This window comes from Delphinapterus leucas, chromosome 10 (genome assembly GCF_059928025.1).
Source record: "Delphinapterus leucas isolate spDelLeu-1000000601 "Yukka" chromosome 10, BTC_Dleu_Yukka2, whole genome shotgun sequence".
In the NCBI taxonomy this organism is placed as follows: domain Eukaryota; kingdom Metazoa; phylum Chordata; class Mammalia; order Artiodactyla; family Monodontidae; genus Delphinapterus; species Delphinapterus leucas.
In genome coordinates, this window is record NC_143138.1 from 4,616,245 (window position 1) to 4,631,241 (window position 14,997).

The 14,997-nt window shown below is 49.9% G+C and overlaps 1 long non-coding RNA gene across 2 annotated transcripts in view; it reads right to left on the reverse strand.

Annotated features, from left to right (window-relative positions):
• LOC149748118 (uncharacterized) overlaps window positions 1-14,997 on the reverse strand; it is a 151,372-nt gene that overhangs the window by 54,549 nt on the left and 81,826 nt on the right. Inside the window, exon 3 of one of the 2 annotated variants that reach the window (XR_016394520.1) lies at window positions 5,886-6,003. This is a non-coding gene — a long non-coding RNA (uncharacterized LOC149748118). Of the gene's footprint in view, window positions 1-5,604; window positions 6,004-14,997 lie in introns of those variants that run through there. The other variant, XR_016394519.1, reaches the window with a different exon arrangement.

Below are 14,997 nucleotides of genomic sequence, written 5' to 3' on the forward strand. Positions count from 1 at the left end.
CTTTCCTAGCAGACATTGTCCCTAACAAGCTCCTTGCACGTTTAATCCCTTCTTAGCACCTGCTTCTCAGAACACCAAGACTAACACAGTGGCCATGGGCCAGCTAAAATTGTGGGTTTCTGTCGCTGAGGAATAAGAGAAGAAAGGATTCTGAGAAGTCTTGCCAATATCCCTAATATAATTCTGAAATCACCCACCTGTGGGTCTCAGCACATTCGATATTAAAGGTAAAATACAACTTTCCCCCCAAGAAATTTAAATAGCTGGAAAGACATATTTCTACCTTGGTCCATATATGTCCATTGTATGTGTTACAGTAATCCTTAACCTGACTTAGAATTTAAATTTCTAAGAATAAAATCAATATGAAAAAATGATAATTCCAAATCTTATTTTTTATTGCATAATTTTAAAGACAGACCTTAGGCCCCCCAAGTTTTTTAAGTTGCAATTTTCACCCAAGTCCTTAATTCTGTACTGATTTTCCAGAAGTGGTTAGTAGATTCATCTAAATTTGCTAAGAACTCAGCTTTAGAGAGTGGGCAGGTCTTAGAAACTCAGATAAGGGCTGAACGCTTAATTTGGAAAAGCTAACACTGAGTCAATAGGTATATAATAAATTGCTCTGACACATTCTTTGTTTGCCTCACATGAGAGCAATCCACTATGTTTTTATTCATCGTTGCTGTGTCTGCTTTATCATTGTTGCTAACATGAAATATGCAAAGAAATACTCTATCTACAGAAAATTCCTCTCATCTCCCTTTTGCACCACTCAGAGCTGATAAAAAGCTGGAGAAAGGGGTTAGTAATCTTTCTTAATACTGTTTCCCTAGGAAGTCCAGATTGTGTAGTTCACAAGCTCAGCCAGGAGGTGGCAGTCATAACCAATGAGAAACTCCTGACCCTCTGCCTCTAGCAGTTTTGCATTGCCCAGCGGATGCTTCCTGGACCTAATCTCATTCTTATGAACGCGATTTCCTTCTTACAAAAACACCAGGCCCAAACAGAAACTAACCTCATCCTGCAGATAAAGAATGTTTGTGCCTTACATGTTGTCAGACTCTCTTAGCTATAGCCAGACCTTCAGTATTTTCCCAGCAGCAAGACAAGAGGCAGCTGCACATCACGGGAAGCAGAGTGGGCACACGCCCCGCGCTGAAGCCCCACATCTTATCACATGGGCCTTCGTGGTGGGCGGAAGGTGTATGAAGGGGGAGGACTCAGCTGGGCTGCTAGACCGAGTCCAGCTCCGGGCAGGCTGAACAGCTGGAGGATTCTGCAGGAAATAACAAGAAGCGGGGTAGCTGTTCTGTTGAGGTCACAGTGCTGTCCCCAAGCCCTGAGTCACTCAGACCAAGTGCTCTCCCACCAGCAATGCCCACGTGTCTTCCTCATGCCAACACGGGTCTGGAGAGCTTTCCTGAGAGGCGGTTCATTGAGATGGAATTATTGCCACCTCTTAAGCTACAGAACTAGGATGGCTGCTCAGAGAGTAAAGGCTTCTGGAGGGTTGGGGAAGCCACTTAAAGAGTCCAGACCTGACCCCAAGGGCAGTGGGTGCCAGTCAAAGATTTTAAGCAGGGCAGTGAGAGGGTGGACGGAACAGAACGCAGAGGTGGCGAAGGAAAGGAGACAGAGGACGTTCTCTTCCTGTCCCTGAGTCTCAGCATCCAGCCACTTTCATCGTACTTCTCATAACATGTTGTGAGGAGTGACAACGTTCCTTAGGCTCCTTCCTCTACTGCATCTTCGCCAGGGCAATAGCCCCCATTTCCATCGAGTCCCGGGTGAGACAAATGATGGCAGAGCGGCTCGTGGGCTGTGGCATCCGAGGGAGCCAGCTTCAGGATTTGGAGCAGTAACATAAGCCCTCAAACCTTATTTCCTTGTGTATTAAGTAGGGGTGAAAGTACAGCAGCTCAGGGGCTGCTGTGAGGGTGAAGAGAGGTCAGACAGGGAAGTCCTCAGGACAGCGCTTGAACTAGAGAAAACGCTCGATAAGCTGGTTACCATAGACGGAAACTCTACCTGGGAAGCGCTCATGAAGCCGGGCAGATCCGCCAGCAAATGCTGAGCGAGCCCTGGGGCTCATCACACCCACGATTCTATAAAGACCCTGCGCGCGCGCACACACACACACACACACACGGGCATAAAGGGCTTCTCCCCCATCCTACACACACCCACCGGGTCTGCTTAGAGCCACCCACTTCCTTGCTTCTGCCAAGGTGCCCTGGAGGTGTTCCCTTTTCCATCTGCATGAAAATGCACCCAGAGGGCCCACCTGGGGTTCAGCCCTCTGGGATTCTGTACCCCTGGGATGGCCCTGACTCTGGCCCTCCATCCAGGGCTTACCGGAGCCAGAGAAAGGTCACCTGCTGTTTTTGATAAGTAACTAGAAATGTCGGCTTCTACAGCATCAGACACCTTGAGACCACACCAAGGCTCTGCACGTGTTTGAACCGCAGGGAAGGGCAGGTGTCCTGTGAGGTTAGAAGGATGGTGGGAAATCACAGGAGTCACGTGAGGAAAAGCCATGCCTAGAAACACCACGTTCACACCTGTCGGCCCCTGAGCCGGAGCCCACGCCTGGGGGGCGAATCCGGCGCGCTGCCTACCCTGCCGCAGGGCCTGCCGGCTCCTCTCGCCCAGCATCCAGTGAGAACCTGCACTGCTTACCAGCTCAGCCTTCACCCAGATGGACTCCAAATGCCTTCCCATGCCAAACGGGCGGGCAGCGAATGGGTCAGCCTTCCATGTCCAAGCTTCCAAAGCTCTGAAAAGGGGTCCCCCAGGAGGCAGCGACAGCTGCTAGGACCAGACTCTTCTAATGTAACTGAAGTTGTGTAGCAAAACCTGTGAGGCCCAGCTTACAGCTTCCTATGCCCCAAATGTGGTTTTGAAAGTTGGTTTGGTATGTTTTCCCATCCAAACAAGGAGGCTTGGAGAGTGCATTTGTAGAACTCCCTAAAGGCAGTCAAACCCACTCCAGGCCTCATGCAGAGACTGGGAAGTCAGGGAAAGCCTGACAAGTTTTGGGGGACTGGACCAAGGTCAGAGTTGGAGGAGAATTGACAAGAAGCGACCCGGGGGAAGGTACATAGACACCCAGGGAGATGATGAAGGATTCTGGAAGCCAGTTAGGAGTTTGGATTTACCTTGAGGGCAATGGGGCACCACCTAAAGGTTTTATACAGGGGAGACGCCGGACCACAAAGTGTGGAGCCCTTCTCCCCTCAGGGGTTGGGACGGTGGGTGTGAACTCAGCAGGGAAGAGCATGCGCTTGTGAGGAAGGACCTGGCCTCTCCCCTGACGGTGGGCAGGGAAGGGGACCCTGAGGATCTCGGCTTTAGTATTGGGAGACAGAGGGGGGACGAGGGGGTGTTTGTTCAAAAGGCCAACAGGCCACCAACTCCAAGATCAGAGGGCTAGTTTTAGGTGGGGTGCAGGTGTGCATAAACTTGGGGGATGTCTGCACTCTGCTTTCTTGGAAATGCCATCTCCTCCCAGCCTGGAAGCTTCCATCAATCCAGACACAACAACTGCGTGGCAGTGCCAGGACTGAAAGAGTGGTGCAAAACGGAAAGAAGTTTCTATTGTTTGTGAGGCATTTGTTATCTCTAAATGTGGGACAAAACCAAAGTCCACTGCCCTTCAAGATGGAATAGACTGATTTCTCTTTGTGCACAGGGACTGCACGGAACTTGAGGCTTGTGGGAAGCCCTTTAAAGTTGAACTATTTTTATGATATCATAGTGTTTTTCTGAAAGGAAAGATAGTATAAATAAATACACAATCTGCAGCACCAATGATAAGTTTACATTTTTTCTTTAAATTAATTAATTAATTTATTTTTCACTGTGTTGGGTCTTCGTTGCTGTGCACGGGCTTTCTCTAGTTGACGAGAGCGGGGGCTACTGTTCATTGTGGTGCGTGGGCTTTCCATTGCGGTGGCTTCTTTTATTGCAGAGCACAGGCTCTAGGCGCGCAGACTTCAGTAGTTGTGGCGCACGGGCTTAGTCGCTCTGCGGCATGAGGGATCTTCCTGGACCAGGGCTTGAACCCGTGTCCCCGGTATTGGCGGGCGGATTTTTAACCACTACGCCACCGGGGAAGTCCCAAGGTTACACTTTTTTTCTATTTAAATATATTAATAAATAAATCCAAGGGCACTCAAGGACACACATCCCTAACCACGGGTCAGTTAGTGCAGGAGCAGACTGGCCAGACTTTTGAACTGAAACATTTTTATCAAAGCCCCACCGACATTGCACAAATGACCACTCATTCTCCAAATTGCACGTTTTGTAATACAAGCATTTTAATTTTGCTTGATATGTATTTCCTTTATTTATAAATTTCACCTAGTTATATATTTTTCATTTATTTGTTTGTTTGTTTGTTTTAGACAAAAGCCAGGGTTAACAAAAGCTAACCAAAAATACACCCAGAAACATAGGCTTATAGTACCGGAAACTCCCCTCTCAAAAGCAAGAAAGTTTCTTAGCTAATTTGTGAAAACTTGGTAGGCTTCCATGAGATTTTGAAAATAGTTTCATGGCAAGATGGCTCACATATTTCTCCATGAATAGATCAGAAACAGATTGATGATTATTGAAACAGAAAACATAAATACTACTGTATTTCATGTAATCTGAGGCTCCTTCGGTGTTATTTAATGAAACACCAAGCAAGGGGAATTGTTGCCATCTCACTGTATGTGTCACAATGCTTTCTTAGCACTTAGAATTTTTATTTTAAACGTGTTAAAAGAACTCTTTTAGGCCTGTTCGAACACAGAATGTATTATATCATGTATCACTCTTCTGCATACACAAAAAGGAAATAGAGGCTAAATAAATTGGTTAAGGTATGCCTAAAACTTTTCCCCATGCAGAATCTACCTCTTTGGAATCACATTTGAGGCAGGACCTCTGGAATCCACGTTTTCCATCCACCACTGTCCTATGAGCCATCGAGGGCTTTCAGGAGAATTTTGGTAAGGCCGTATTTCTTCTAAAAGTGCTCCACAGTTGTCGTCAGGATTTTCCTCCAAACCTCTGACACCCGTTCTCTAAGCTTTGATGCCCATACAGTACCAGCAACACTATGACACACAGCTGCCTACTTCACAGCTCGAATAAGAGATCTCAGAATGGCTAGAGCACGAGAAAGTGTTCCTCCTAAAATCAGTGAAATGGGTGCAACGGACTGAATGTCCCCCTAAAATTCATATGTAGAAATGCTAATCTCCAATGTGATGGTATTCAGAGGTGGAGCCTTTGGGGGGGTGATTGGGCCATGAGGGTGGAGCCCTCAGGATGGGATTAGTGCCTTCGTAAAAGGGACCCCAGAGAGCTGTCTCCTCTTTCTGCCCTGTAAGGACAAAATGAGAAGTTGTGACCTGGAAGAGGGCCCTCACCCAACCCTGCTGGCACCTTGACTGCCATGTTTCAGTCTCCAGAATTGTGAGCAATAAATGTCTGATGTTTATAAGTCACGAAGTCTGTGGCACATTGTTATAGCAATGGGAACTAAGACACATGATCACTTGAATTTAACATGCGCTTTTGCTGTCTCCCATCTCCACTTCCCCCCACTCAGATACAGGGGTGTGTGTGTGTGTGTGTGTGTGTGTGTGTGTGTGTGCACGTGAGTGTGCGCACATGTGCATACATAAAGATAACTTTGGGAGAAGGAGGAAAATCTGGCATCCATGATAAAAAGTAGGAAAGACCACATTTGAAAAAAGCACGACAAACCCATGGTTTCGGATGATCACAGCTGTCAACCATCCAGAATATCCGAGGCTAGTCCACAGCGTGACTCAGACATACGGGAAGCTAGACCTCGTGCATTAGGAAGCCAGGGGGATACTCACCAGACAAAACAGCACAGGCTTTGGGGGCAGCCCCTGCGGGGAGTGGATGGTGGTTTTCTCCTTTAACTTGCTCAGTGACGCTCCCATTACTGTGCTCCCTGAGCTCCAGGTTACTCAGCTGCAAAAAAGGACAATTATGGTCCATGTCTCACAGGGGGTGGTAAAGAATAAATAAAGCCACCTATGGAAATGCCATGAATAAAGGCCAAATATTTTTTGGTTGCCCCCACCCCATTTATCCCGCCCTCAATATATAGCCCCAAGCTTTACCCCAAAGACTAAAAATAAATCAGAACTGAAAACAAAAAAACCAGAAAAAAACCAGAGAAACAAAATTAAAGCATGTTTTTGTCTGTATTTTACGGATTCCTGAGAGGAGACAATTTCTCCTGAAAACATATTTTTCTGCAACAACATATAAACATAACAGCTAAAGATTGGGGGCATTTTTCTGGCATTCTACTACAGGGTTTTTTTTATACAATTTTTAAAGCTTACACTCAATTTACAGTTACTACAAAATATTGGCTCTATACCCCATGTTGTACAATACATCTTTGCGGCCTGTCTTACACCCAATTGTTTATACCTCCCATCCCCTCACCCCTATATTTCCCCTTCCCCCCACCACTGCTAACCTCTAGTTTGTTCTCTGTATCTGTGAGGCTGCTTCTTTTTTGTTCTATTCACTATCTTTTTAAGAATAGTATGTTTGCATGACTCAGATCTGTAGAGAGATGAGTTCTGCTCTGTCCTTGGTATCCATGAATGGAGTCAGACTCTTCCCAGGCAGTGGCAAGTTCAGCCATGGGCAGACGGTCAGCGATGACGCAGCAGATCCCAAGCCTGGCTGCTCAGAATGGCTCTCCCCTCCCTTTCCTAGGTATACCTCCTGCAGCATCCTCCCGGGCCACACCAGGTGAAAGGCCCCAGCACAGGACAAGCAAATATAAAGCTCTGCCTACCAGGAAGCCCACAAACCTCCTTCCCTGGGGTTGGTTCCAGTCAAAGGTTGGGCTTGGCTGCAGTGGGCAGGAAGCCCAAAACGTAACCCAAAACTCAACAATGACTTTCTTTTATGGCTCTGGGAGATCAATGAATCACTTTGCCTTGGTTTCCCATCTCTATAATGAGAAGAATAGCCTCGTCTCCTCTGTAAGTGTGTTCGGAGGACTAAGAATTTGTGACACGTGACTGCTTTGTACCCTCTAATGAGTGGAACACAGAGGTATTGCTAAATACGACTAAGGCACGATTATGGCTGAACTTCCAGCCTGACCATTCAGTAAACCATATTCCATATTCCCCTATGTATATATACTGAGAGAGAGAGAGAGAGAGAGAGAGAGAGAGAGAATAACCCTCTCTCTCATTCACTCCTTCCTGTTCTTGGTGTGTGCCGTTTATTTCCCCTCTGCTTCTAGAAACAGCACTCCTTTTCATTGGGCATCTGCACGCTCCCCACCATAACCACAGCACCCCATCCCGTCTCATTCCTATTTGAGAGCCCCAGGCAAAGACCCAGGCCTCAGGTCTGGCTAGTTAGAAGACTCCATCTTCATTAGCCCTGGTTTCCCTGAAAGCAGAGTGCCTCACGTAGCAGTTTATTTGGGAAGAAGGTCCAGGGAGCAGGAGTGAGGCAAGGAGGAAAAGTCACCACAAAGATGTGCTACTGGCCACCAAGGCAGCTGCCTGGAGAGAGATCTTGCGAGGCTCTTGGAGAAACCCATACAGGGCATCTCAGAACCATCCGCCTGATGGACGAAGGACAGGAGCGTTTCTCCGGTGGTCCCTGCCCCAGCCTCACTGGCCCTTATTTACAGGTTGATCCTGTGAGAGTGCTGGGAGGGGGCCCTGCAGGCGTCCCTCACCAGGGCTTAGGGGAACCACGGTGGGAGCTGGAAGCATCCCAAGCTGAGATGGGACACGTGAGCCCCGAAGAATCCTGACCGACGGAGTGTGGACGCAGCGCCTAAACAGCCCTGCAGAGCAGGGAACATCATGACGGGAGGGAGCACCTTGCTGGACAGGACCACCTTGCAACTCACAACAGTCAAGCAGGAGCCCCTTGAACTTGTCGTGCACTTGGAGACCAAGCGCTTAAGCCTCTGGGGATTGTGGTGAATTTTCTATGAACATATTTAGACAACCAGGAAATCGCAACAAAATCTTATTTTAGTAGATACAGAACTTATAACAGATATCATCTATCTATCTACCTATATTTATCTATCTCTATCTATCTATCATCTATATTTACCTCTATCTCTATCTCTATTTTATCTGTATATCTATCTACCTATCATCTATATTTACCTCTATCTATCTCTAGCTCTATGTATCTATCTATTTTATCTCTCTATCTCTCTATCTCTCATCTATCCTACAGAGGGAACTGTCAGGAGGGAGCTTAGTGATGTAAATTTTCTAACGAATCGCAATCCTCAGGGTCTCATCTCCTTTTACAGTCTCAACTGTCACCTCTAAGCATGCGATGCTCGCCTCCACATCTTTGGGGCAAACCCCCGTCCTGAAGGTCCCTCCTGCATTTGCAGTGGCATTCTGGTTGCTCCTGCAGGCACGTTCAGCTCTCCACGTCTAAAACAAATCTCCACAACCACACGAAACCTCTCCTTCCTCCCAACCTCCCTGCCACCTTCCAGAACCCCCCGCCTGGCCTCCAGAGGAGCTGTCCCCCGCTTCCCTGTCTCCTGATCCAATCAGCAGCAGAAGTGACCTCTGTCTGTCTGCTCTGTTGCCTTCCTGCTGCCTGCACCACAGTCCAGGCCTCGCTTCCTTTGCAGGAGAGGCTCCAACAGCCGCCCCTGCACCCTCCACCCCCGGGCTCCCCTGCCTAGTCCCGCCGGCACACGGCACCCCTGGCCACTCGGCTCCCATGGCTCTCACTGTCCGCTAAATGCAGATTTCCCGTCCTGCGACGTAGAGTTCTCTCTAATTCATGTAGCCAAACAGCCACCCCTGCCGGTTCCACCAAAGCACCGCTTTAAGAAATCCTTCCCAGTTTGCTTCATCAATAACACTGATAGAAATGGCTGGCCCAGCAGGAGTGGAGCTGTATTCCTTCCCTGGTATTTGCTTTCCTCTCCTCTCCTTCCTTCCTTTCCCCCCCCAACACACACAGAAAACAATTACACCTTTAAATACAAAAGGACACTTCTCTGAAATAGTCAGCAAACATCAAGGATGTGCAGATGTCACACCAAGAGCAAGGGGGGGAAGAAGCATAAGGAAAATATAGAAATCCCAAATTTTAACCAATAGTCACCAAGACCTCTTACAGCCTTCACTAAGAGACGCATTTGTGACCCAGATCCTTCCAGAAGGATGAATCAAGGCTAGAACCAGAGATTTCCCGGAGGCTGTCCAAAGGCAAGTAGGAGCCTCTTTCAAGGCCTGGAGACAGAAGTCTATATGCCTGAAAATCATGAGAATCCTTTTTCCTTGACACCAAGGAGTTAAATAGGAAACTGTACATGCAAACAGCTATGAGGGGAAGGAGGAAGGGAAGAGAATGTGGCCCATTTCCTCACTCGGGCAAAAAGAAAATATGTTTAAATAGAACAATGAGAAGATGGTGTCATGATGAGATACTGCGTAGCGTGTCAGCTGGTGAGCTATTCATACACAGCCTGGCCTGGAGCTTGGCGGACCATGGAGACACTTCCCGCCTCCTTGCAATGACCCCTGTAGGAAACTGCTGAAAACATTGTGTGTATGTGTGCATGTTTGTGTGAGTGTGTATGTGTGCATGTGTGTACGCAAGTGTGTGTGTGCCTGTGTGTGAGCACGTGAGTGCTTGAGTGTACATGTTTGTGTACTTGGCACGTCTGCATGTGTAATTGTGTGTGTGTACATGTGAGTCATGTGTGTGTGTTTGCACATGTGTGCATGTGTGGTTTGTTGCATTGTGCATGTGTTTTCCCACATGTGTGCATGTGTGGTTTGTTGCACTGTGTGCGTGCGTGTTTGCACATGTGTGCATGTGTGTTTTGGTGCGTGCGTGTGCATGTGTGTCTGCACATGTGTGCATGTGTGGTTTGGTGCATGTGTGTGCATGTGTGTCTGCACATGAGTGTCTCAGTAGAGGCCAGCACAGGCTGCTTCGAGGAGCATCCATTCCCATTCCACCCAGAGCTGCCCAAGGCCAGTCTGATTAGTGGGGAGAGTGAAAGAGAAAAGAGCAGACAGACGAAAAATTGTTCCTCTCCCTTTATGTTCACTGTACTCCTAAATGCAGGAGCCTTTGGGGTTGACGACAATAACCCAGTACGTCTTAACCTGTATTCGGTGGACACGGACCTGTGACCCTCCCTGTGGGACCCTCAGAGAAGCACACACCTTCCCCCTCCCCCTCCCCCAGCGGAGAAATAGACCCTTCCCGGCCCCCCCCACTTCCGCGTGCACCCAAGCTCCTCTCTCCTCTCTTCACCACGGTAGCCCCCGCCCCCAACTTCCTTAAATCAAAAATTGACAAATAACCCAAGGAAATGAGTATCCTCCCAATGAACTGAAGTTTTGCTCTGTGCTGTTTGGATAATACCATCCTAACAGAATACCTGGAAGTTAGAGAACAGACTCATTAAACACAGTTCATAGCTACCAGTTCATAAGCCCTTGAAATGCCTTGGGAGTCCCAACGAAGACTCTTCCAGGGACAGAGGGCCGGGTGGTGCCTAGGTCCGGCTTAGGAATTAGATTTCATTTCAGAGACCGCTCGCTACACTGTACTGAGACTGTCTCAGCGGCTGAATCAGGCCGCCCTGGGGAAAAAAATATTTTGTGTGTGAATTTGTGCCACTTGCCTTGGGCATGGGAAACGCAGTGGCACCGGCTTGCTATCCTCAATGGGCTACGTTCTCAGGCTTTGTCTTATCTGATCCACACAGCTCCTTGTACAATAAGTACCACCCTCACTTCATAAACAAGGCATCAGAGGGTTTCGCACTCAGAAGGGAGGGATCCTTGTGTCCGGGAGATGCGGTTTGGCATTAGGACTCCCCATAGGCCTGGCTGAAACTTTCTTAGACCTGCACCAGTGCCCTTCTCCTTCCACTGGGGCTACACCTGCATCTCAATCCAGGGTTCTCCCAGCCTCTGTCACAGGAACCTGGGGCCCCTCGGGAGCACCCCACCTCTTCTCTCTGCTCCTAGGTGATAAAGGCTGTCGAGTCCAGCATAACCTGTTGGGGATGCACTGTGCTGATGAAGGAAAGAAACGACACACCAAAGCTGCTGCAAGAATTAGCCGTGTTTATTGGCAGGAGCTAGGTGAGCCCTTCTGGGACTGGATTTTTAGGGGACTCGATCAAGGAGGCCAGAATGTCAGACTGCAGAAATCAGGAATTCATAGATTCAAGGGCAATTTCTCTAGAGTCAGGATTTAACATCCTTGCAGGGACCCCAGGGGATGGACGAATTCTCTGTTGGAGAAACTGATGGGAAGTGCTGGGTGAAGCAAAAAAGCCCAAGCCTCCCTGGCAGGTGGCCAAGGAAGGGTGGAGAAGCATCAGGCATGGTGGGATGGGAACGAATATTAGGGAGGCAGAAGACCCACCAGAGGATGATGCCCCGCAGGAAGCCCAGAAGACGCAGCTTCCCCCAGAAGGGGGACGTGCTGGTGAGGGGGACCCAGCATCTCAAGATGTTCAGGATGGCTCTGCTCTACAGATCGTAGGAGGGCTGGCCGCAGAGCTGGGCTCATGAATAGCCATGGTTAGGATGAGGGAGAGCCCCGAAGCTCTAGCAGGAGCCTGCATTTAACCACCAGAAGCTACAGGGCTGCTACCACCCTCCTGACTGGCGAGGTCACAGAGGCAGCCAGAGAGGCATGACCACCAGGGAGTCACAGACACGGTTAACAGAGCATGGTGTTCCCAAGGGAAAAAATAAACAGGCAGCCAAGAAGGGTGCTGCTCAGTATCCGCAGAAACAGAGGCAAGAATAGGGACCAGGGGACAGCGGGGCTGTGCCCCCATAAAACGTTACCGCTCCTTACGTAGTTTCTAGGCAAAATGTGTGGAGTCCTGAGCTGCAGGGGCAGGGCTGTGCGAGGAAACGGAGGACCGAGCTGCAGGGCTGTGCGAGGAAACGGAGGACCGATGACGGCCTGTTTTTACTTTAAGAATTGCCTCTCATTCCATTCACATGAGACACTTAGAGCAGAAAAACCATAGAGACATATAGGGCAGGGGCTGCCAGGGGCAGGGGGCGGGGTGGTGGGGTGGGATTGTTTGATGGGGACAGAGGTTCAGCTGAGGAAGATGAAAAGAGTTCTGGAGACGATGGTGGTGATGGTGGCACAACCGTGAATGTATTTAATACCACTGAACTGTTCCCATAAAAATAGTTCCGATGGTAAATTTTATGTTATGTGTGTTTGACCACAATGGAAAATTTTGAAAGAAAAAGAAAGGGATGAAGCATGTACTGATACATACTCTGCCGTGGATGAACCTTGAACACATGATGCTAAAGGGAAAAAAAAAAAAATAACAGTAGCAAAGGTCACATGCTGTCTGATTCCATTTATAGGAAACTTCCAGAACAGATAAATCCACAGGGACAGAAAGCAGATTGGTGGTTGCCAGGGCTGGGGAGGGGGATGGGGGGAAACTGCTTCTGGGGTGATGAAAACATTTTGGAACTAGATAGGGGTGGTGTTTGCACGACATCGTGAATACGCTAAATGCCACTGAATTGTTACTTTAAAATGGTTAAGTTTATGTTATATGAGTTTCACCTCAGTAAATCATATTTTAAGTCCAACAGAAATCACCGATCCGGCTGGTGGGTGTGGGTGGGAGTGAAAACGCTCAGTGCTGCGTGCCGCCCTTCTGCAGGCAGGCGGCACTGGGCCCGGATGCTCACTGGCTCCCGAGGGTCTTCTCCGGGGGTCTCCTCCAGGGACCAACACCACAGTCTGTGCACAGAAGCCCCCCCTCAGGCCTCAGGAGCCTTCCATCCTCGGAAGCATGTGGCAGTGATTTTTCCCCTTTTCTGTGGGTTCTCTGTGGTTATCCATACGAGACAGGCCCTGTGTGTTTGCAGGGAGTCACCAGGGGCAGAGGCTCGGATCAGAGCAGCTGGGCAGGGAAACGGAACCCTGGGCGCTGCTGGGTCCACGGCGGGCAGGCGGCCTCCACTCTCTGAGCACGACCTCCCCTGCCCGGCTCAACCAGGGGCTTGCAAAGACCTTGCCAAGCACCATGCAGGCACCCCGTGGGACCAGACAGGGACAGGGTAAAGGCTGTCGAGTCCAGCATGGTGCTTGGCAAGCTCAGGACCCTGACTTAGGGGAGAGGGCCGGGGTGAGGGAAGATGAGACCCTGCATGACAGAGGGGGGCTGGGTCTGCACTGGGGGCTGGAGGGAGAAGCCGAGTTACTGAAGGATGCAGGGAGCAGAAGAAGAACAGCCCAACTCAACAAACAAAACAAAACAATGCTTTGGTGACGGAAACGCTGAAGGTGCAGGAAAGGGTGTGATGAAGGGCCACGTGCCAGAGCAGGTGGGCAGTGAGGGCACCCTGATGGGGGAGAGAAGGTAAGGGGGGGGCGTGTGGAGGTCGTTCGAGGGTGGAGGGTGGGAACTTCAGGGAGCGTGGAGCAGATGGCCTCGATCTTCTAACTGGGAAAGGCGGCCATGCAGAATCTGGCCGAGGAGACGGTGGGGCAGGACTGGGCAGGAAGCAGACAATTCCCCAGCGGCTAAGGGGTCCAGGACAAGGCGTCCTGTGTGAACAAAGGTGCTTCCCAAGATGCTTCCTGAGGAGAATCCCCAGGAGGGATGTCAAAATGCAGATTCCCAAACTGCTCCCCAGAACTGGGATGGGACCAAAAACCTGCATTGTTAGGACAGCCGGAGTACACGCTTCACACCAGGCAAGTTCGAAGAAAGAGTGGTTAAAAAGTGCTGAGCATGGAGAGCCCGGGACAGGCTGGATAATGTGAAACTGCGGGGAAGCCTTTAGCATCCTTTGGCCTCGTATAAAACACCGCTGCCCAAAAGCCCGTGAGGAGAAAACTGACGATTGGGGTAAGCCCTGTGAGGGGCGTCTACCCAGGAGGGTGGGGTCTACCCCGGAGGGTGGGGTCTACTCAGGACGGTGGGGGTCTACCCAGGAGGGTGGGGTTTACCCAGGAGGGTGGAGTCTACTCAGGAGGGTGGGGTCTACTCAGGAGGGTGGGGTTTACTCTGGAGGGTGGGGTTTACCCAGGAGGGTGGAGTCTACTCAGGAGGGTGGGGTCTACTCAGGAGGGTGGGGTTTACCCAGGAGGGTGGGGTTTACCCAGGAGGGTGGGGTCTACCCCGGAGGGTGGGGTCTACTCAGGACGGTGGGGGTCTACCCAGGAGGGTGGGGTTTACCCAGGAGGGTGGAGTCTACTCAGGAGGGTGGGGTCTACTCAGGAGGGTGGGGTTTACTCTGGAGGGTGGGGTTTACCCAGGAGGGTGGAGTCTACTCAGGAGGGTGGGGTCTACTCAGGAGGGTGGGGTTTACTCAGGAGGGTGGGGTCTACCCAGGAGGGTGGAGTCTACTCAGGAGGGTGGAGTCTACTCAGGAGGGTGGGGTTTACCCAGGAGGGTGTGGTGGGAAGGGGGGTGACTGTGAGCACAGTTGCAACGCTTGACCTCGGACCCACACTTAGCAGAGACTGAGATTGAAGGCAGGAGAGAGCTGAAAGACGGTGAGAGAGGAAAAGTGGAGGGGAAAGGTCAAGATTGGAAGTGAGTGAGGGTGAGGAAAACAGGAGCGTCTGAGCAGGAGGTGGGGTTTCAGGGTCGGACAGGGGAGCTGGAGTCCAGGCAGCGCTGCTTGGGGCCAAAAGCCATGTTCCCAGGTGACCCATCAGTCCCAGGACATCTTCCTGAGGCAGCCACTTTACACAGATACTTGGGGAGGAAGTTATTTTTATATTGTAACAAACACTTCCCATTAACTCACATGAAATAGTAAGATTTTTTAAAAAAGACTTCAAAGGCCTTTCTCCTGGCTGCTTCAGGCTCCGCACCCGGGGTCCGTGCCCCTCTGTGGTTTGGTGATGTGGAAGCACTGCTGAGGAATCTACACAATAAAGACAGACATTGGACTCTGG